The 22,622-nt window shown below is 31.4% G+C and overlaps 1 long non-coding RNA gene across 1 annotated transcript in view; it reads left to right on the forward strand.

Moving 5' to 3' along the window:
• LOC148300212 (uncharacterized) overlaps positions 1-22,057 on the forward strand; it is a 100,826-nt gene extending 78,769 nt beyond the window's left edge. The window contains exon 3 of the long non-coding RNA XR_015838963.1: positions 22,015-22,057. This is a non-coding gene — a long non-coding RNA (uncharacterized LOC148300212). The remainder of the gene's footprint in view (positions 1-22,014) is intronic.
• Positions 22,058-22,622: the final 565 nt, after the last annotated feature.

Genomic DNA, 22,622 nt, shown 5'->3' on the forward strand with positions numbered 1-22,622 from the left:
AATATATCTTTAAGTAAATTAACTGGTACAAGGCATCTACCCTTTTTTTAAATCAGATCATTTTGTACAGTAATCCATGGCTTACAACTTGGCATTCATCTAACTTAGATAAATGATCACTTTACATGCCTATGTAACGTTCATCATTCTACCCATCATCCATTTTGCATTTATTTTTTAAAGATGTTTATATCCACTGTTGTTGGATTTTTTTTCATATGTTAGTTGTTATTTGATTAAATTTCGAATGTGTATTGGAAAATGCCAATATGTTACAAATTGTTATAATTCCAAACCTATCAAAATAACAACTAACATATGAATGCAGTCCTACAATAGTACATACTCGTACACACATCATTAAAAAATCAGTGTAATATAAATGTTCAATAATGGGTACATTGGTGAAATTGACACAAGTGTATAAAGTAATTATATAAGCCAACAAAATGCCTGATGATCATAAAAGTACCGGAATACTCAGACTTCTTTTTTCGTATAAAAACAACAGATCCTTTGTCTCATTTGAGACACGTTTAATATAAAATGTTAAGTACACTTTGTTTGAGATATATAATTTAAAAAATTCCATTATCTGATTCCACTTCGTGGAAATAAGTTCACATTTTTTTTTAAATTCACATGGTAAATACCACTATTTTATAAAATCTATCATGACATTTTGCTCACTCTTTTCAAGAACGTCATAAATCGAAAAACTTGATTTTTCAGAAGAACGTTTTTTAGGTTATAAAAAAATATAAAACAATGTATTAAAAATAAATATCAAGCCACTTGTTGAACTTTTTACTGTACTATTGATCTTTTTAGGTGAAACCTAAAGGTTCTTTCTCCATTTGAAAAATATTTAGTACATTTAAAAAAAAATTAAACAATACATTTTCTTCAAAATGTAAAAACAACACTTTCTACCCTGTAGCAGGTAAATATTAAGTTAAAAATATGCCTCTGTGCTGGGATATAGAACATTTTATGGGTACACCGAAAACGTGCATAACTGAAAATTGACAATTTTTTATTTATGACGTTCTTGAAAGGAGTGAGTGATTTGTTTTGAACTATTCCGTATTCGCGTTTGAAAATGAAAATTCGGTGTTTGAAAATGATTCGGAATAGATCTTAAGAAAAGGTGGTATTTATAATTGAACTCCTTTATGGTAAAGAAAAAATATTTTAATTAAAAATTTTAAAAAGTTTTCTGTTGTTTTTGTCATTATTATAAAAACAGCAAGAAACTTGAAAGCGTAGACCGGGGTGTAAAGGAAAAAGAGTGTAAACATCTATTTAAATTTCATCAAGGGACATTTTAAACACGGTTTAACCCTGGGAAGGTAATTACGCAAATTTTACCCAGACACCACGAGCCATACGGAAAGGCGTGTATTTAATACGGATGTACTAGAGATGATGGTATCCTGCTTCCGGTATCTCGTCTATTCAACGTCCTTTCTGCTCTGATGAGTTGGCTTTGCGACACGTGTTATCTTGTCGTGACAAATTTCATTCAACATTAAAAATAATATACCAACAAACTAACTAACCATATATATTTTTAATTACCTAAGTCCAAGTGATTCTGAAATCTAGCTATGGTTTATGCAACACCGCTTATCACGACCCTACTCAGGCTTCAACTTTTTAAGTTTTATAGCCTGTACCTACTTGTGAGTGTTCTTTATGATTAAAGTTACAATAATTTCATGTAATTCATGAGTGAAAATTCTGGGCAAAAAATTCTCAATACAGGCATGAGTTTATACATTCCATTGATTCTATGTTGGCAGTAAAGTTACTTAGGTGTATGATTTTAGTTCTATGATTTTACGTGTCGCTCACATCTTTCAAGAACGTAATAAATCAAAAATCGTCAATTTTCAGTTGTATATGTTTTCGGAATGACCAGAATATGTGCTATATCCCAGCAAAAGAGGCATACTTAAACTTAATATTTACCCGCTTCAGGGCAGAAAATATTGTTTTTGGTATAACGACTCTTGATCAGACAACTTTTAGGATTTGAAATACTTGACCATACCAAGTTGTACATTTTTGACGTGTAACATTCACCAATTCTACCCATGATTGACAACCACACTATTAAAATATTTGGAACTCCTAAATATATTAATCAATCTCATGGGTTCACAACAGCCATCTGTGTTAGATTAAAGAAAGCTTTTATTAATCAGAGATTCTTTTATTTGTATGCAACGTCCAAATCCTGGATTATATTCAAATACGTAAAACCCGCCTTAACATGATTTTTTTTTTTTATGTAGCTAATAATTTTAGCAGTAATTTTATTTACAATTTCTTTATAAAATTAATTAAATTTGTTTTCACTACTTTTTAATGAATAGAATTCAACGTATTATTTATTATTTTTGTGTGTTCTCCACTTTACGTATGCGTGCGCAGCTTCATACGGGTTTTCGGGTGATTCTATTTTTGTTATTTGAGGTTGCTATGCAATAAATAATAAAAATAACATAAAGGATTTTTTATGGATTGTGTGGAATTTTTTGGTGAGAATATTTTAATATTTTTGATTTAAAATAAACCCTGATGATGACAATGTATTGTTGAAACCGGTAGGTTGAATTGTATTCATAAAAAAAAGTGGTAAAAACAAAGTTAATAAATTTTATAAAGACATTTTAAAATGTGCCACAAAGTATCTGCGGAAAACATTCGAGAAATTATTTACAATTGTTTTAGAATATGTTATACCAAGTTTTCCTTTGGTTTTTTTCTCTGGGAAGTGCCAACAACTTTATTAAATATCTACCTTGAAAAAATATTTTTGTAATTTTTTACTTATCTAAACGTATACTTTACTTGTTAATGTTAAAGTTACCCTTCTAGGGTTAAAACGAAACAGCCATAAATTAAAATAAAGGGTTGTGTATACGAGGCTTTTAACAGCTATTTTGAGTGTCATTTTACTGTGTCCTGGGTCATTAAAGCCTATTCTCATTATTTTTTAGTACACAACCTTTTAAAACTTTTATGGATTAAAAAAAATACCTTAAACCTGAAAGACGCGTTTTTTTATAAATATTTAAACAAGAGCGTTACAAATTACGATTTTATTTTGTTTACAAAAATTAATTGAGAAAAATTATCTTTTGTTAAATTTTGTCATTATCAAATTTTTTTTCAATTTTAATTTTTCATTTACAATTAACATACACATTACAAACTTAAAAATTAAAGCGTTTACACCAAAATCAAAAGTATTTCAAATATTATAAATGTGGAATTGTTTGATTGGCTTTATTTTTATTAATGTAACCATGTTTATTATTGTTAATGCTACTATTGTTTATTATCAACTTTATATATATATATATATATATATATATATATATATATATATATATATATATATATATATATATATATATATATATATATATATATATATATATATATATATATATACATATATAATAAATCTTTATTCCAGCTTGACTAAGTGATGGGTGCAATACTTAGTCAGCCATACATGTTTTACAACATTTTTTTTATAAAATGAAATTAAAAATAATAAACGAATAAAAATAAAAAAAATGAAAAGAAACGGTGAAAAAAAAGGAAATTTGGAGAGATGTAGATGAAGATTAGCTTGCTGGCAAACGCAGCACTGTCTTCCAGTGCCGCCACATGTCCAGCCCCCATCTGTGCTCCACAAGCTGCTTTGTGATGAGGTTGGAGCTCTTCATCAGCCTCTCCCGGAAGCCTGCCACTCGGTGCCTTAACAGGCCATCCCAATGTGGTAGGCGTGCTGTGGCAAACATACGACTCGTGCTGCAGTGTCGGGGTTTTATGGTTTGATTATTAGAATCTTCTTATTTTTTTCCAACCTTTGGTTTCCAACCCCAATGGTTCAAAAACGCAGTGTTATCTTAATGGTTATTAACACATGAAGTAAAGGTGATCCGCCCTTCGCTTCAGGTACCAACCAGTCCAGAGTAATATTGAATTAATATTAGAGAGAGAAAAATACTTATATTTATTTGACCTTCCCCCTGGGAATCGAACCTGGGACCTCCAGAACTGTAGCTGTGCATGATGATCATTCAACTACGAAGGCGAACTAAATTAATAATATATAAATTATATTAGAATCAGTAATATATAAAATATTCATGTGAAATATTTTTTACAAAAGCTCTGTTAAATCAATTTTATTACTGTTATCTTGAGTTTGTCAGTTTGGTCGAAGTGCAAATTCACATATATGTATATACATGTTTGTAAGGTACCTACCTACCTTTGAAGTTCTTCCACCCCTCCAGTTAAGTACCCCCTCGATACGAACATTCAGTCACTACAAAGGGTGGTGAACAAACATTGCTCCAAGAAATCCAATCAATCTGTGAAAGTTGTCATTCTCGAGCAACCGTTAAAGGGAACATTCAAATTACTATTCCAATAGCCTTTTCGTGAAACGAAAAAAAAACTATATTATAGTGACTTCACGACATCTCTTTTGTCGTTCAATTCACACAGTAGTAAAATTGATTCCAATACAAGATTCAGTAAAAATATAAACATTAAATGTTCTTTATTGTAACTGCAGGCAGTTGGTAGAATTCCATATTGAATTGTTGGGTAATATACCCGAAATTAAACACGGTTATGGATTGAATTCTACTTTTACTTACATATCGCTCACTCCTTTCAAGAACGTCATAAATAAAAAAAACATTCAGGTTTTACCTTAAAAGATCTGTTGCACAGTAAAAAGTTCGATAAGTGGCTTGATTTTATTTTGAATACATTTTATTAAATTTTTAACTTAAAAAACGATCTCCTGAAAAATCAAGACTAAATTTGATATAAGTATGACGTTGTTGAAAGGAGTGAGCGATTTGATTTTTTATTTTTTATTATCAGGTGTTTACTTTATTATATTATTTATTCGAATAATGTTTATTTTGGATAGTATAGAGCGGATTAATTGTTAAGACGTAAATTTAAATAGTCGCTTTCAATTTATATGATTTTGATTAAAAGAAGGTGACCGCACTTTGTGAAATCAAACCTTTGAAGTATTGAAGGGAGTATCCGCATGGCCGATTTAACAATAAAGGGAGAATATCTTCGAGTGATTAAATTTCGCATCCAAGTTTTAAGGAACCAAACATCCATCTCCTAGAAAATTTAGTCTGAAAGTTTTAATGAGTAGTCCTAAAATCAAGGATAATCATATTATCGCAATGCAATATAAGGGATTATTGGTCTAAAAATAGAAAGCTCATCTTCTGGTAGTATAGGAAGCAATCAATCAAATAATCATATATTTATACAACTTTGAGTCAATTGAATTTTTTTGAGTATAATACAAAAAGACCTGATATAGAAACAAGCTAGTTCTTCTTGATTATGAAGGACATTTTAGCTCTTCTAACTTGGTGCCCAGACACGAATTCCCTTTATGAGTTAACATGGTATACACTATCATATATTGGAATACCAAATGATGCAAAATGCAGTATTTTTCTATATCATCCGATATACTTTAAATCCCTTTCCGTAATCTGCCCTTAGTTCGAGTTTCATATGCAGAATGCATTATGAAAACTGTTCTATTGTATTGTTGCTTTTCAGTTATATGTACCCATTCCCATACAAAATGTTTGTCCCATTGAAAACAGATGATCACGATTATATAACGTATTATACACGAAAAGCAATTACTTTTACAAAAAAGTTTAATGAATGGCGTTGAATTTATAAGAACAATAAAAATGTTTTTTTGGGGGTTAAAATTTTTGTTTACAAAATTAGGTTAGTCTACTTATTGATATGTCAACATATGTGAAGAAGAATAAATATGTTTTTACAGGACTAAAATATAAATTTTAACAGGACTTCAAACATATCATAAGCTGGTTTAAGTGACAATTTTATACACACATAACGTTCACTATTCTACCCATAATTTACAATCACACTGACAAGTCATTTATTCACAGTATTTTGAGTGCGTCTAAATCTTTGTTCATAAATCTGAGTGTATCTACTTAATCATGATATGGTAAATAAAACACAGCTTATAACAGGTCGTAAGCCCTCTAAATGCAAAGACTTCCTTATTCGTCTTCATATATCTTTAGACATCAGTAAAATACACAATCCGCTTCAAATTGAAGTCCACTTTAGAAATAATTTCCATTATCTGCAGTGATTACTTTACCCTATTTCTCTCTCTCTCTCTCTTTCAAATAATAATAACAGTAATAAATATTGTTAAATATAGTATAAAAGCGACCGTAGCAACTTCAGTCTACAGTTGACCTGATGATGGAATGGATAGTATTGTTTTAAAGTGGAATTTTACAAGGCAAACGATGAATGAAAATGTGGTATTAAAATAAAAATGTTCACTGATTATGAATTCAGCGATGTAACGGCAAATGTGATTTACAGAATCGATATTACATATTTATTTTAATTTTAAATCAATGGTGTGGAACAACCTCCCTTGGGACAAAGTACCCTCACTTTACTGCAGTTCGAAATCAAATCAATTTAAAAGCATCGAGCAAAATTGTTTAACCGCAGCATCAGATATAAATACTCATATGACAACCGAGAACTGGACCAATATTTCGAAGCTCTTAAATAAATTGACTGACCCTTGTGTGCTCCGGAAGTTCTTAAGTTGCTTCACTGTCCGGGTGGGGCGGGGGAGGGGGTGAAATTATGTGAAATGGCGCCACGTGATCATCCTGAGGGATTCTGGGGAGATTGGCACTGGCCACGGGACATCTTGCACGAGCATCACGCTAACTGGCCGTATCAATGATTCAACGCGTCGCGTCGAGACGGGTTTTGACGTCATTTAGATAACTATGTATAAAGTGTGAAATATTAACGACAAACGGTCCGATTACCCTCCATAGGGTAAGAAAAATTTGGTCAAAATTCTTTATATAAATATCTTAAACGCATATTTTGTATTGAAAAGGATTGTTAATGTTGTGGTATGTATGGTTATATGCTTTCGATAAACAAAACAATCGGCTATTTTCGATCGAGAAATAATGTATTTAGCCCACTTAACATATTACATATTTAATTGATTGTTTTGGCATTCACTTTGTGGTAACACATGATTTAATGTAAATATAATAATACTTTATAATTGTTATAAGTGACTATTAAAGATCTCTCCGTATTTGTAAAATCCGAAGTATTAATAGTTTTATATGTAATTTTCATTCGCTGAATTCGCCTATATAATTTATTGCTTTAGCATATTATTTCTGCTAAAACATGATTTAATTATAAATAAACACTTGTTTTCTTTTACTTGAATGTTCCGAAACTAGTCGTAATAAAATACTGAATTGGTAAAAAAAAGTGTTTTATTTATAATTCGCAAATAGAAATTTGGAATGATAAGTAATGTATTGTATTATTACGCATGTCATATGACTTGAAAAGAAAAAATAAAAACCTGAAAGCTGGTACAAATACCTTGCAAAACAGTACGTTAAAATGACCGTTGCCGTCAGTCTCCGCTTGTAATACGAAATACGTCAATGCAGTAACAAAAAAAAAACAAACAAAAAACATTTAAAAAATACGTAACAAGCTTTGCGGTTCTAACTCTTAATAACATTGACGTCACAGTTGATGACGTCTCAAAATGCGAATTAATTTTTTAAGAAATTTAAACTCTCTCTTATCTTATTATCAATTCCATTAAGAAAAGAACATTTGTTTTATAAATTTGATTCGGCAGTCACTTTTTGGTAATATCTATCCATTTTTAATTTAAATTAATTAAAATAAGGTTTTGGAAGCAATGGGTGTACCGAGACAGTTGATAGTTCTTATTCACAACTTATACGTACAAAATTTGGCATCGGTAAGAGTTGATAATTTCCTCTCAGAGTCATTTCAAGTACAAAAAGGCGTGAGACAAGGGTGTATACTGTCTCCTGATCTCTTCAATATATATGGAGAATATATAATGAGGAAAGTACTAGACGGGTGGGAAGGTGGCGTATCAGTAGGGGGCAAAAAGATCTCCAATATAAGGTTCGCAGACGACACAACGCTAATAGCCAACAATGAGGACGAAATGGCTGAACTCCTCCATAGAGTCGAAATAGAAAGCCAGCATTTAGGACTGCAAATAAACAAAAGTAAAACCAAGGTTCTTGTCATCGACCGATTCGGCACCCTGATAAGGAACAATTCTTTAAGGGATTATGAAGAAGTCGACGACTTTATCTATTTAGGTGCACTCATTTCTAAAGATGGAGGCTGTGAAGCAGAAATCCGGAGAAGAATTGGAATGGCAAAATCAGCAATGTCTAGTCTGGCGAAGATATGGAAAAATCGGTCCATACTGAGGAAAACGAAAACCCGTCTAGTGAAATCTCTTGTATTCTCCATTGCGCTGTATGGAGTGGAAACATGGACACTGAGGAAAAAGGAAAGACATATGCTGGATGTGTTTGAAATGTGGTGCTGGAGGAGGATGCTGCGCATTCCTTGGACTGCAAGACGCACAAACGTCTCCATTCTCCGCGAACTGTCAGTGACAGAAAGACTCTCCACGACTTGCAGGAAAAGGATTCTGTCCTACTTTGGGCATATCGCCAGAAAGAACGAGAAGAGTCTTGAAAAACTGGTAGTAACAGGTACAGTTGAAGGCAAGCGGGCAAGAGGACGGTCTCCAACAAGATGGACAGACCAAATAAAGGAATTAACCGGATCCTCGCTAAACGCTGCCATCAAGTTGGCCCAGGACCGGGAAGAATGGAGAGGACTTGTGCACCAAGTGCCTGACATTCCAGAAGACCACGACGCTCAGCATTGAGCAAGAAGATGAAGAAGAAGAATTAAAAAAAAAATTTATTTAGTAACAAAAGTTTGTAAGAAAATGTGGTATTTTCTAAGTAAAACTTAAATTTAAAATAGTATATTTGACTTTATTTCGTTGTTGTTGTTGCAGTGTTAATATGTAGGAATTTTTTTTAGATGTTTTTTTTGTGAATCTGGTAGATTTTCTTCTCATCCCTATCTATTCATGCATCCTTGTTCATCATAATTTGGTTTCAATCATACATTCATCTAATAAAAGAGTGTCTGCTTAATAAAAGCTTCTTTAAACCAACACAGATGGCTCCAGTGAACTCACACATAAAACAATATGACGTTTATGATATACAAATGTAGGACTTCTATATTCTTCCTCATCTATATTGACATGTCAAAATTTTTAATGTAAGGAGTTACAAGTTGGAATAGGCTATTAACCTTATAAAGTTGAATAAGCCTTAGCTAAATTGCCGAGTCACTTAGAGGTTCACATAAACCCTAATTCATACCCGATGGTGCATAGGGCACTGGATCATAAAAACGAAGTGTTATCTTGATAGTTAAACACATGAAGGAGAGGTCAGCCCGTCGCTTCAGGTAGCAGTCCAGGGTAATATTGTATGAATATTAGAGTGAAAAATCTCTTTGAAATATATATTTGACCCCCCTCCCAGTAGAAAAGGACCCCGGGAAAATATAAATATTGAATCACCTAATGTCCAAATTCCACCTCAATAGTGTTATAAACCTTGGTTATAGCACTACTGATGTGTTGTAAGTAGTGGTCGTCTAGTGTGCTGACCATAATACTACTGAGGTGTAATTTGGACATTATGGTCGACTACCGTACTAGTACGGTAGCCGAGTGTGCTGACTATAACACTACTGAGGTGGAATTTGGATATTATGGTCGGCTACCGTACTAGAGTACGGTAGCCGAGTGTGCTGACCATAACACTACTGAGGTGTAATTTGGACATTATGGTCGGCTACCGTACACTAGTACGGTAGCCGAGTGTGCTGACTATAACGCTACTGAGGTGGAATTTGGACATTATGGTCGGCTACCGTACTAGAGTACGGTAGCCGAGTGTGCTGACTATAACACTACTGAGGTGGAATTTGGACATTATGGTCGGCTACCGTACTAGAGTACGGTAGCCGAGTGTGCTGACCATAACACTACTGAGGTGTAATTTGGACATTATGGTCGGCTACCGTACACTAGTACGGTAGCCGAGTGTGCTGACTATAACACTACTGAGGTGGAATTCGGACATTGGGTAATTCAATATTTATGTTTTCGCAACATCATTTTTCCGACTCGCAGCGCAGTCCATTTTTTAGGAATTTATTTACGTAGGAAGTGGAATATTAGCGAAGTGCACGGGTGAAATATCTGTATGCGGAGTACCGCCGGAAGTCGGTGAGTTGCAGTGGGAATTCAACAACCATTACTTCTGATTAGTCACAACACGGGAGGGCGCACAACCTACGTACCATTTCAAATATTAAAGGTTTTGTGGTAGTTACGAGTACGGCGCTGTATATTAGCTTCACGTTTGAATTTATTATGGTTTTATGACCTGGATGAAAAACGAACTTCATTACGATTCAACAAATGCTATGACCAATTTGTAAGTGTTACTTTTTCAGTTATTTGATTGAAAGGTATTCGTTATTGTCTTCTTTTAAACTAACTAACTAACTAACTAACCATCACGCCGCTTAGGTAGGCAGAGAGAATCGAACGCCACACCACTCCGTCTTTGCAAACATTCTTCGCCTCTTCCACGTTCATGCATCTCATTATACATACCCACCGATTTTACTAATTTAAGTTTTTAAAAAGTAACCAATAAAAATTTTAACAGAGAATTTTACATTTAAAAAAACATGTGTTTTATATGTCAATTTGTCAAGCTTTATGCTATATAGTAATAAGCAACTAAATTTATGCACTTATTAGAATAACAAACTTTAAATGATTGAACCGAAAATCCAATTTGGTAATCACTTATTTAAAAGAAGTCATTATTTCATTTGGTTTCTTAATTCCATCACCGGTAACTGATATACATACATCGCTCATTTTAATATATATACATCGCTCACTCCTTTCAAGAACGTCATAAATAAAAAAAACTTGATTTTTCAGGAGAACGTTTTTAAAGTTTAAAAATATAATACAATGTTTTAAAAATAAATATTCAGCCACTTATTGAACTTTTTACTGCGCAACAGATCTTTTTAGGTAAAATCTGAAGGTTTTTTCTCCATTTCAAAAATTTTGAGTATATTTAAAAAAAATAATTAAACAATGTCATTTCTTCAAAATGCAAAAACAACACTTTCTGCCCTGTAGCGGGTAAATATTAAGTTAAAAATATGTCTCTTTTGCTGGGATATAGTACATTTTCTGTTTTTTAATTTTCGATTTTTAATTTATGACGTTCTTGAAAGGAGTGAGTGACAAATGCTAGTTACGTTCATACAGTGAGTTAATTGAAAAAAAAACACATTTTAAACAACTATTTAGTTTGATGATAAGGAATCGACTTTTCCAACCTGACCACATAGAAATATCTCAAATAGTCAATCATACTAAGTTTTTCTCTACTTTTTTTATTTGCGTCATAAATATACTTGTTTTACCATTTTTCTTTGTATTCATTCGTTCACATGTCTAAACCATTTCAATACACCTTTCATAATTTTATCGTTAATCCTTATCTTACCCTTACGTTTTTTCCTTATTTTGCCTTCTTTAAATATTCAAATCAACTTTCAGAATCGTACAAATCTCAGAAATTAAAGACCTTTTGTTTTCAAAACATTTCAAAATAGTTATAAGTATAAGTTTGGAAAATATATGCTTATGAACTATTTAAAAAACAAATTGAAAAAAAAAAACAATTAATAATTATTCAAAGTGAAAATTTTCCTCATTGAGGGTACGAAAACTTGTTTTTCTGTTATTTCCTAATTAAGCTTCAAACAAAAAGGGAAACTTTCTGAAAAATGAGATGGTTAAAAGGTTTTCTAGTTTAAGAGCGTCAATTAGTTACATTACTCAAACCTCATTAAAATTATTTTCTTATTTTAAATGGAATTGAATACATAAACATTCTCGGAAGGATATTGAAAATTTGATAAAAGTTTCTTAGAAATGTAGGAACACCATAATATGCTCGTAAATGAAAACGTTTTGATAGAAAATAATCAATGATGATGTGTTTATTATTTTAAAACGTGTTTTAATTAAGAATAAGTATTATTTTAAAAAACATATTAAATTGAACAAATGAAGCAATGAATTCAAATATAAAACTTTAAAAATATATTAAAGAAATACTATAAATTAGAAATATGTACTTCTATATGTAAGCATACTTGTATTTTTCGCTCTAGTTTTATTTTCATAATTATTTCAATAAACATATCAAATCACATTTCATACGAATAATTTAATATTCAGAATGATAATTTGAAAAATACAAGTATTATTTAATATTTTTTTAATTATTTTAAAATTCTTATTTAACTAACATTTATGACATTTTTGTATTAAAAATGGTATCGTGAATTAAATTATTCATAATAATCGATTAACATAACCACATTTTTTAATTGTTCTCATTTTCACATTTTACTTGATTTGTATTTTAATTAACCCCTTTTGACATATTGTTTATTTTTTTTATTTACCCAAATAAATAAATAGTGAAGATTGCATCAATTGCATTTACTTAAAGCAAGTTGTTTTCAAGTTGTTAGTTCATCTTTATAAATGGTATTTTAAGAGGGATACCAATAATTGGTTTTGCAGTAATATCTAGACCCGAATGAAGTATCAGACTTATTTGAAGTCAGGAGTTTCTTTTATTTTCCGCTTTTCCACTTTATTCTTTTATTGCGATTAATGAATTTTCTCCCCAAGCTATTTATTATCGTCAGTAACCTAATGGATGGGCGATGCCCATTTTCGCCGCTCACTTCCAATCCCAGTTGCTTAGTTTCCCGGAGTTTTTTAATCGCTTCCTTAATTTGCGAAGTTCATCTTAATCTTTGGCGAATGATGTATTTCATCAATATTTTGGAGCGTTGAGAATAAATTATGAATTAAACATGGTGTGATAAAAAAACCAGTAAATGTATAAATGGTAAAAAAATGTGTTTTCATAATTTACAAAAATACTTCAATTTCTTACTATTTTTGTGAGCCTAAGCGGCTCAATATTGAAAATAGGTATCAAATTGTAGCAGAAAGGGTTCAAACCTAGAAATTTTGATTCGCGACGCTAACTCGTACACGAAATAAAAAGGTAAAAAGATAAAATGTATATTTAGTATTTAATTTTTACTGTAAAAGTCCCAAGACGAAAAAATCGTACTACGTATCAAAATTTGTTTAAAAAAGTCAATTCTTTTTCATGTCGAGACTCTATTCTATTGACAAATAAATAGTGAGTGCATTTTTAAGATAACGCGCTTTAATCATATTCGAAATTTAAACTGGTCAATAAAGTAAGATTTTTTTTTGTAATAAATAAACAAAATACAAGAAATAATGCCAGGATTAAATAATACAATATAAAAAAAATTAATAAAATAAAATTAACGTAAAATATATTTTTCTTCACTTTATTGAAAAAATAATACATTCAAAGTAAAAAATGATTTTAACTTATTCCGTATTTAACATAAATTAAATGGTACAAAATTAATATGAAATTATGAATCGTCACTTCTGTAAATACTGCAGGCTTTTCGGAATTCCAATTTAAATTTAAATGTCGCATCACGCCAAACATTGCGCTATTAAATCTGGTTTAGCGAAAATCGAAATTAATTTCTACCGGCCCATTGTAGGACTGAATGGATCCCGGTGCGGGAAGAGCGGACTGATCATTCTGCGGTGTTTTAACTTCGGCAAAAATATTCAAATGGGAAAACTTCGATTATAAAACGCGACCCGAGAACAATAAAGTCCAGTAATTGAAAGTTCGATCGAAGGTCGCCGGTGATGGGAAAACTATTGGAAATGCAATTCTTGGTCCACATACATTATTCTGTCATATTCAAACAGCGGACAGCAAATATTATATCAACAGGATGTTATTCTTCTTCATATTCTAACCCTTGTCGGCACCCGATGGTGCATAGGGCACTGCATCGTATTGACGCAGTGTTATCTTGATCGTTACTCACTTGAAAGCAAGGTGATCACTTCTGCGCTTCAGGAAACAGTCCAGGGTAATATTAAATACATTTTTGAGTGTTATATCACTGGTATTTATTTTCAACCCCACCTGGGAATCGAACCCGGGACCTTCAGCACGGTAGCTAAACACGCTCACCAGTACACGGAGGCGGACGGATGTGTTTACGAGACGATATATTGTAGATTTTTGTGTTGTATTTATTTTCTATAAATGAAAATGAAATAATGAAAACTAACTAACTAAATAACCATCACGCCACTTTCCTGCAGGGGTAGGCAAAGAGAATAGAACGCCATACTACTCTGTCTTTGAAAACTTTCCTCGCCTATTCCACATTCATGCACCTCCTCCAAAACACAACCGCCGATTTTTTCGACTCCTGACCTGATTACTTTCAAGTATTTGACATTCCTGATCATGCCAAGTTTTTCACGGTCTTCCTTTGATCCTAACTACCATTATATCGTCCCTTCTTCAAACTCTCTTTTTCTTACTCCTCAGCTTCTTACATAATTTTTTTCCATTATATTCTTTGCTTCTTTCAATTAAAAGTTTTATAAAAAAAAATATTTTTATTCTTTGTTGAATGGTGGAATGGCATTTTGTATAATAAAACTTTATCGGTTTTTCCAACTGTATTTTTATTCTATTTAAAAAGTGATCGAGTTTCGTCACTATTTACATTGTTAGTCTGACAGTGTGAGTAAAGCTGTCATAGGCCAAATAAAATAAAGCAATAAAAAATCCATAAACTTGTTTTTTTATTATAAAATAACTATTTATCATCACATCATTTCACTATTCTATAAAATCCCTCTTCTAAATTCCTATTAAATAAGTAATTGAACCGAAACTTGTTATTAAATAATTAAAAAATCCTTACTTAACTGATGTTTATAAAAAAGAGTAAAATGGAAAAATTAAAGCCTGTTTCACTGAGTCAAAATGTTTAAGTTAGGCCAGGTGAAGCGGATTTGTTGACTTAAAACTTGCGGGGACTGTTATCCCATTTAGCGACCCTTATTATTAAGGTGGCTTGTCATATAACAGGCATAATCTGGTGCTATTAGTGACGTCATGAAATCCCTAATGGGATGGGGGTCGGGGCGTACCCCATACGTGGGAATGAATTCCTGTAGCTGTAGAGTAGGCACATAGAGCTTAATATGTTAACCCGAAAAAGACCTAATTGCACTCAAATTTCAACTTCATTAATATAATTTCCTCAAATAATTTTCATAGATAAATAGGTGTTACCACAATCTGACTGCCAAATTAATTAATGACGAAACCGAAAAATGTGAGTGGTCAAGATTTGGGTTTTCAAATCTGTTTGCTGAGGACTGATAGTTATCGTATAAAATAAACATACACCTTATCTTAAATATATTTCAGGCAGAATATTAAAATAATGAAATGAATATAAAATGAGCAAGGAATATAAAGTTTTATAGGGTGAAGAGTGAAGGGAGAGGGACAGTTTGCTAAAGGAAGGAATGATAGGATGTTATCTTAGTGTTCTATAAGATACGTACGTATCTTTAGTTCGAGTCGGAGGTACCGGGTTCAATTCCCAGGGTGGTCAAAATAAATCTATGCATTTTTTTTACTGTATTATTGCAACACATTTTTAATAATGCATTACTGGTACCACCTATTTATTTCTTAAAGCCGATAAAAACAAATGCTCAAAACAATTGATAATCCTCAAGCGAATTTCATCAACATACTACTAGTAAAAACCCTTCATTTTTATTTTCAATGCTTGTTATACTGTCAAAACCTTTTTTTCTTAAAATCAGAATATGTCAAGAAACTGTATAATATAATATAGTTTAAAGATATTTGTGTTACATTTTCAAAAATCATTTTGTATGTAGTAATGACGTTTTCGATAATCAAGTATTTAATTACAAATATTTGGAAAAAATTCTAAATGACGTATATTTTAAGTAATCTTTAGAAAGCGTATTAAATATTCAATGCCTTTAGAAAACAATAAATTTGACATTAAACAATTTCACAATAAACACAACATGTGGTTATTTTATTAAAGAACTCATGTTTCAACCTAAATTTGTGCTATTGTTCTAATTTGTATTTGTGATATACATATGTGACAACTTATGACCAAACGATAAATAAAAAACATTCTTGAATTGTAAATTGATGAACATGGGGTATCAAAAAGCAGTATGGTGTACCGAGGGATAAATGATGAGAAAAAAATGGTCCTAATATTGTCTAACCCAGGCGTAATGCGCTACTGAAAAGACCGTAACGAAACCGTTACCAACCTAAATAACCGTTATCAGCCAAAGTAACTTTTTGTTAACGCCCCCTTTGTAATTAGTCCTCATTGTTAACGTATTGCTTTATTAACTTCAGAAAACCACCTCTCAAATATTAACGGGCAAGCTAATATTCGAGGCAAAATTGAGGGATTATTTCCCAATTTTGAACTTATGTTCACTGAATGGATTTCAGGATATTTTATTTGCAAAATATATCTCATACTTGTTAAACTTCAGAATCAAACAAATACATTATATTATACAGAATATTTTGAGTTGTTCCAAATTTTTGTTCATGAATTCTGGATTTTGATCAACTTAGGAGTTATTTTTATTGATTTTTTAAATTGATGACTAAATAACTGATAAATATGGAAATTCGGGTATTTACAAGGCTTACGATCTACCATATGCTGGTATAAGTGATCGTGCTATACGCGTGTTACATTCATTATTCTACCCACGATTGAAAACCATACTACATGTATTATTTAAACAATACTGTATTTAAATTTCGGATGTTAATATGTTATTTTCGGATAGGTAACATTTTTGAGTTTCATGGACATCTAACTTTTATATAATATAAGTAAAAACGTACATAATTTTTTTGTAGAATTCTTTCCCGATTTATTTTAAAAACTTTTTTTTTTTTTTTTATTAATATTTTTATTTTTATGTAACCTTTTCGGGCCAGCTATTTTTATACAAAATCTGAAGTTATATTTATAAATTTGAGTACATGGTGTAGTTTTCAATAGTGGGTAGAAAGATAAATGAAACATGTGTATAAAATATTAATTTCAAAAGTTTTGGTGTGTGATTTTTCAAAAAAAAAAACTGACAAAATGAATTTAAGGAGCGTTTTGTGATAATACTAAAAACCCTTATGCACACCGGTGGTGCATAGGGCACTGCATTATATAAACGTAGTGTTATCTTGGTCATTGACATTTGAAGGAAAGAAAGTGATCAGCCCTTTGTTCAGGTACCAGTCAAGGGTTATACTGAATAAATATTAGAGTGAAATAATCACTTTTATTTATTTGACCCGGAACCTCCAGAACGGTAGCCGAGCGTGCTGACCATGCTTGGTTAAATGATAATTTTATGTATTGTTTTTGAAATCTCTAAAAATTATAAAAAAAAATAACTCCGGAGATAATCCAGATTTGTGAACATAAAATAATCAAATGAATCTTGTAATAGTATTTGTACATTCTGTATAACTTACTTTAGACTAACGAAAAATGGAAAGCAGTTATAAATTTAATGTGAAATAATATCGCGCGGTCGTTAAAATATTAATTTTGGTGTATGAAACATATGGGCTCATATTTGTTTTATGGAAAGTGGTATGTAATATTAAGGTTTTCGCGTAAAGTCAAACAAATGTTTTCCCCTCATGGTGACATTTATAAATTAAATATACATATTTATTCACAAAAATTAAAAGATATAATCTTTAATTTTTAATAAATAACACGGTGTAAAAAAATATATGGTATAATTTAAATTATTATATTCAACATTTTGTGTGCGTCTAAATACTTGTTCACAAATCTGGGTATTCTCGCGTTTTTGACATCTCAACAAAGATGAAGAAGAATATGGAGGTCTGGGCATTTACGGGGCTGATGACCGTCACAAGCTTGTTAAGTGATCACATTACACGCGTTCAACATTCACGACGTTTATGTAAAATAATCAGGTTAAAAAAGTCATACATACATCCAAATAAAAGAATCTCTATTAAATAAAAGATCTCCCAATCCCACTATAGATAGCTCCAGTGAACTTACATATCAAGTGTCATAAGATTAATGATACATGTAGGAGTTCCAAAAGTGTGTGGTTATCAATTATGTGTAGAATAGTGAATTCTGTCCGCTATTGAACATCCATATTACATGATTTTTTAATAGCTGGAAATATACAAAGGTCTTTATTACCTTTCACATGCTGGTACAATTTTTGATAGATTTGGAAGTATGGCTTATTGTGGCGTCACCAGTTGTAAAATTTATGAAGCATTTATTTAGCTTGCTCCGTTTGAACACATAATAAACGCATAGATTACTATAATATTGACATATCATCCGTAGGGTGAATAATTTAGTGCCTGATATAATAAACGATATTAATATTCGGGTTGTGGTCCCGTGATTAGTGTCGCAGACTCTCGAGTCAGAATTTCTTGGTGCAAACCCACTCTACCACAATTTGATACCTATTTCTAATCGCTTAGGCTTACAGAAATAGTAAGAAATCCAAGTATGTTTGTAAATAATAAAAACACAATATTTCTCTTTTTTTATAATAAAAAAATGTCTTTGGCTGGTTTGAGTTATTTTTTTTACACTGTGTAATATAAACAATTCTAAGATTATAACATATTGCATTTTCAGTACAAACTTTAAAGGCGACGTCAGTTTTTTAACAGTCTTAGGATACCTTCTTTTATAATTATTTAGAATGCTGATATATATTTTTTCACAATATTATCAGTGGACTTGTCCATTTCACTTAACATGTTTTGTCGTATCGTAAGTGGGTGCTTAAAATTCGTGCTTAAAAATAAGTTCTTGAAGATTTGTAATATTTTCATCACATCACTGAAATGTCCTTTGTGCTCAATTTCACACACGTGCATATGTGGTATATGTGAGATACACTCGTACATATTTATGTACAAGGAAACACTTGCTCAGTCGGGAGGAATAAATATCTGGAACGGAGTCATCCAAATGGAACCTTATACGAGTCGCCCTGCTAGGCTTTACGGCCGATATGGAGGCGTTGCTTGGGTATTCAAAAAGTTTATTCAATACGTCCTTTTGAAGGCTATTCATATGAATCTTTGATCATAATAATTATTTTCTTTATTTATTTTCAAATATATTTTTTGCGTAAAATAAAAATTACAGTAGAGGACTTTAAATACGATGATAAATATGTATTAAAGCTGTCTTAACCTGAGATAAAATATCTTTTTTTTATATGAAAGAAGATGGAAGTCTGAGCATCCTAGCGCTTACGATCTGGTATTTGGCTAGCTAAAGTGATCTTTTTATATACTTGCGAAATTTTCCCCTTTCTGTCTTTTATAGAATATTCATATTTCATATTTTTTTGGAACTTGTATTATATATGCAATGGTCTTGGCTCTATTTAACGTATTGGTTGTAATTTAATGGATCTGGAGTTATAGATAATTTTGGCGCCATCATTTGAGAAATTTGTGAAGCATGTATATTTTTTTACATATATTTTAAGGAAAGAGAGACTAAAATAGTATCTGAGAAAATGAATACATTTTTTACGATGATAAAGATAACAACTCCAATTTATGCAGCAAAATGTAAATGGGGTGTTAGTTAGTCAATAAATAACTTTGTCGTTATAAACTATTTTGAAAGCATCAAGTATTTTTTTTAATACCGAAAGATGACTTCATTTAACACTTTCAATATTTTAGAATATTTTCTGGTAATTTGAAAGGAAGATCAAATTATGTATTTTATAAAAAATTAAACTTAGTTTTTAAAAACACAAACAATTTCATTTTGAAAATATACCCCTGACGGCTGTCAATATAAAACTGGATTCGGTTGTCATGCTGAGTTCGTGATATATGTCTATTTTTTTAAATGACCTTACGTCCAAGTGACTCTGAGATCTAGGTATGGCTTATGCAACACCGCTTATCATGACACTACTCAGGCTTCAATTTTGTACGTTTAATAGCCTTTGCCTACTCGTGAGTGGATTTACTCCTTATGTTTAAAGTTACTATAATTTCATGTGATTCATGAGTGAAAATTCTAGGCAAAAACACTTGCACATATATCTATCTAAGGATTCTGATGAATCATCAAATCATGGTCATATTGAAGTAGGTCTATTAGTGAAATCATACATAAACAGTATTGAATTTGGTAAGTGCATACTATTATAGAATATTCCATTAGATCTGCATAACCAAATTATCGATGCGTTACAGAGAACCAGCTGTTGCACGTTAATTCCATTATGGTATGCGTACATAATATTCCTATACGAAGGAACAGAATGCATACAAGGAATTACAGATAACATTATATGTTTATACCATAATCTTAAATATTATTCCCTACTGGCTTTAAAATTAAACAGTCTATCGATATAAAATTTTATCAAATCAATCAGACACAGGTTTAACAAGCAAGTCAAGAGGGCATTGAAAATTTTCGATGTTTCGACACATTGTTTATTTTGTTTTAATCTTGGTAGTTTAACAAAATATTACCGACGCATGATATTTAGTTTCTCTTTTAATAAATGGGTAATGGAAGTGGATGGATTTGAAATAGATCGCATCATTTGCCAATTCAATTTTTATTGTAAAATCATTTTTATTTCACTAGTATTTTAGCACATAAAAACTTAGAAGATATTCCGTTTCTTCGACACGTAAAAACTCAAAGAGGTCACATTTTTGTGATTAGTCTTTATGTATATGACAAATTAAGTGTAACATAACCAAATATACTTGGAATTGTCAGATATCTTTCTAAAAAAGTATAGGGTCCGCCATCTAAAGTTTTTTTTTTCAACTAGTGCTTATTTCGTGAATGGTAACACTTAGCTCATGTCTGATTTAACAGATAATTAGTTTTATCCTTCCGCTGAGCGAATATGGTTGTGTATACGCTTGAACAACGCTGGGAAATATTGCAACATTACTTTGAAAATCAAGGGTCCGCCAAATAACTTTTTTTTTTTGAAAATGCTATAAAAAACATCGAGTGTAGCTTCGGCTGTGTGGCACGTAGCGCCGTCCTGTTGAAACCAAATGTTGCCAATATCCTCCTCTTCAATTTTTGTGAACAAAAATCCGTTCAACATATTTTATTGGTGCGGATTTTGGTCCAGAGGCATAATTGGGCCATTTTTCTTTGAAAATGAGCAAGGAGTGGCCGTTACAGTCAATGGCGATCGTTATCGGGCCATGTTGAACGGATTTTTGTTCACAAAAATTGAAGAGGAGGATATTGGCAACATTTGGTTTCAACAGGACGGCGCTACGTGCCACACAGCCGAAGCTACACTCGATGTTTTTTATAGCATTTTCAAAAAAAAAAAGTTATTTGGCGGACCCTTTACAATTTAATTTTAAAAATGCTTGTGTAACGAAAAGATAAAAATGTGTAATGTTTCCGTTAAAACCCCTAATTTGAAACAATGTGGTCTGCAATGTTTATCTGTGTACGTAGCGCCACAATATGGTAGACAGTTTCCGTTTTCCGGTCTTCGGACGCCGGAAGTTATCATTTCCGGAATGCTGTTAATAAAGCGGTAACTAAGGGGATGTTGCTCCTGTAATCTGTTTCCTATCAAATACGGACACCCAAATATAATCCCCGTTTGCATACCATTCGATTTGCTGGTAAAATTAAGAGGCTTCATGTATCACTTTTTCATGGAGGTTTTACATTATATTTTGTAAACGAAGACATTTATATATAAATAGAAAACATTTTTTGACATCTCAACAAAGAAGAAGGTGGAAGCATTGGAATCTACATAAAAAAATGCAATTTTTTCTTCATTGATTTTAATTTCATACATTTTTACTTTACTTGCAGATTTTTAAGAAGTTGGTTCGTCATAATACTTGGACGATAAAAGGTAAGCTAAAATTATTTATTTTATAATATTTTCTAAAATATAAAGATTTATATAGAGAATATAATGCCACATAGCTCTGTCTTAACAAACAATCTTGGCCTCTTCCACATTCATGCATCTTCCCATATATTACCACCGATAATTCCAACTACATTGCTTCATAAATAAGTTGTTTACTCATCTTTCCTTATGCGTTATATACGTCAACAACTATTTTCACAAACCTTTCTTAATTATATCGATAATGCTTATCTCAGGTTTGCTTTCTTTCATTTTAGATCGAATATCTCTCATACATTGTTTTGTCGCACATTTATCTGAGAAATCGCATTTCGACTGTAGTCAGGCAACATTCAAGCATAAAATCATATTCTTGAATATTTTCAAATATTTTTTTATCTAATATTTTGTAAATATTAGTTCTCCTGCCTTTGATTTCGCATTCATACATAGATAAATATTATACATAAATATTCCTATTAAACAAATCACAATGCCTTCTCTAAGCAGAAGAAGAAGAAGAAGAAGAAGAAGAAGAAAATATTAATATTCAGGAAAAAAATAA

Source organism: Brachycentrus maculatus, unplaced genomic scaffold (genome assembly GCF_059751285.1).
Source record: "Brachycentrus maculatus isolate JH-2025_06_01 unplaced genomic scaffold, ASM5975128v1 h1tg000784l, whole genome shotgun sequence".
Classification (NCBI taxonomy): Eukaryota; Metazoa; Arthropoda; class Insecta; order Trichoptera; family Brachycentridae; genus Brachycentrus; species Brachycentrus maculatus.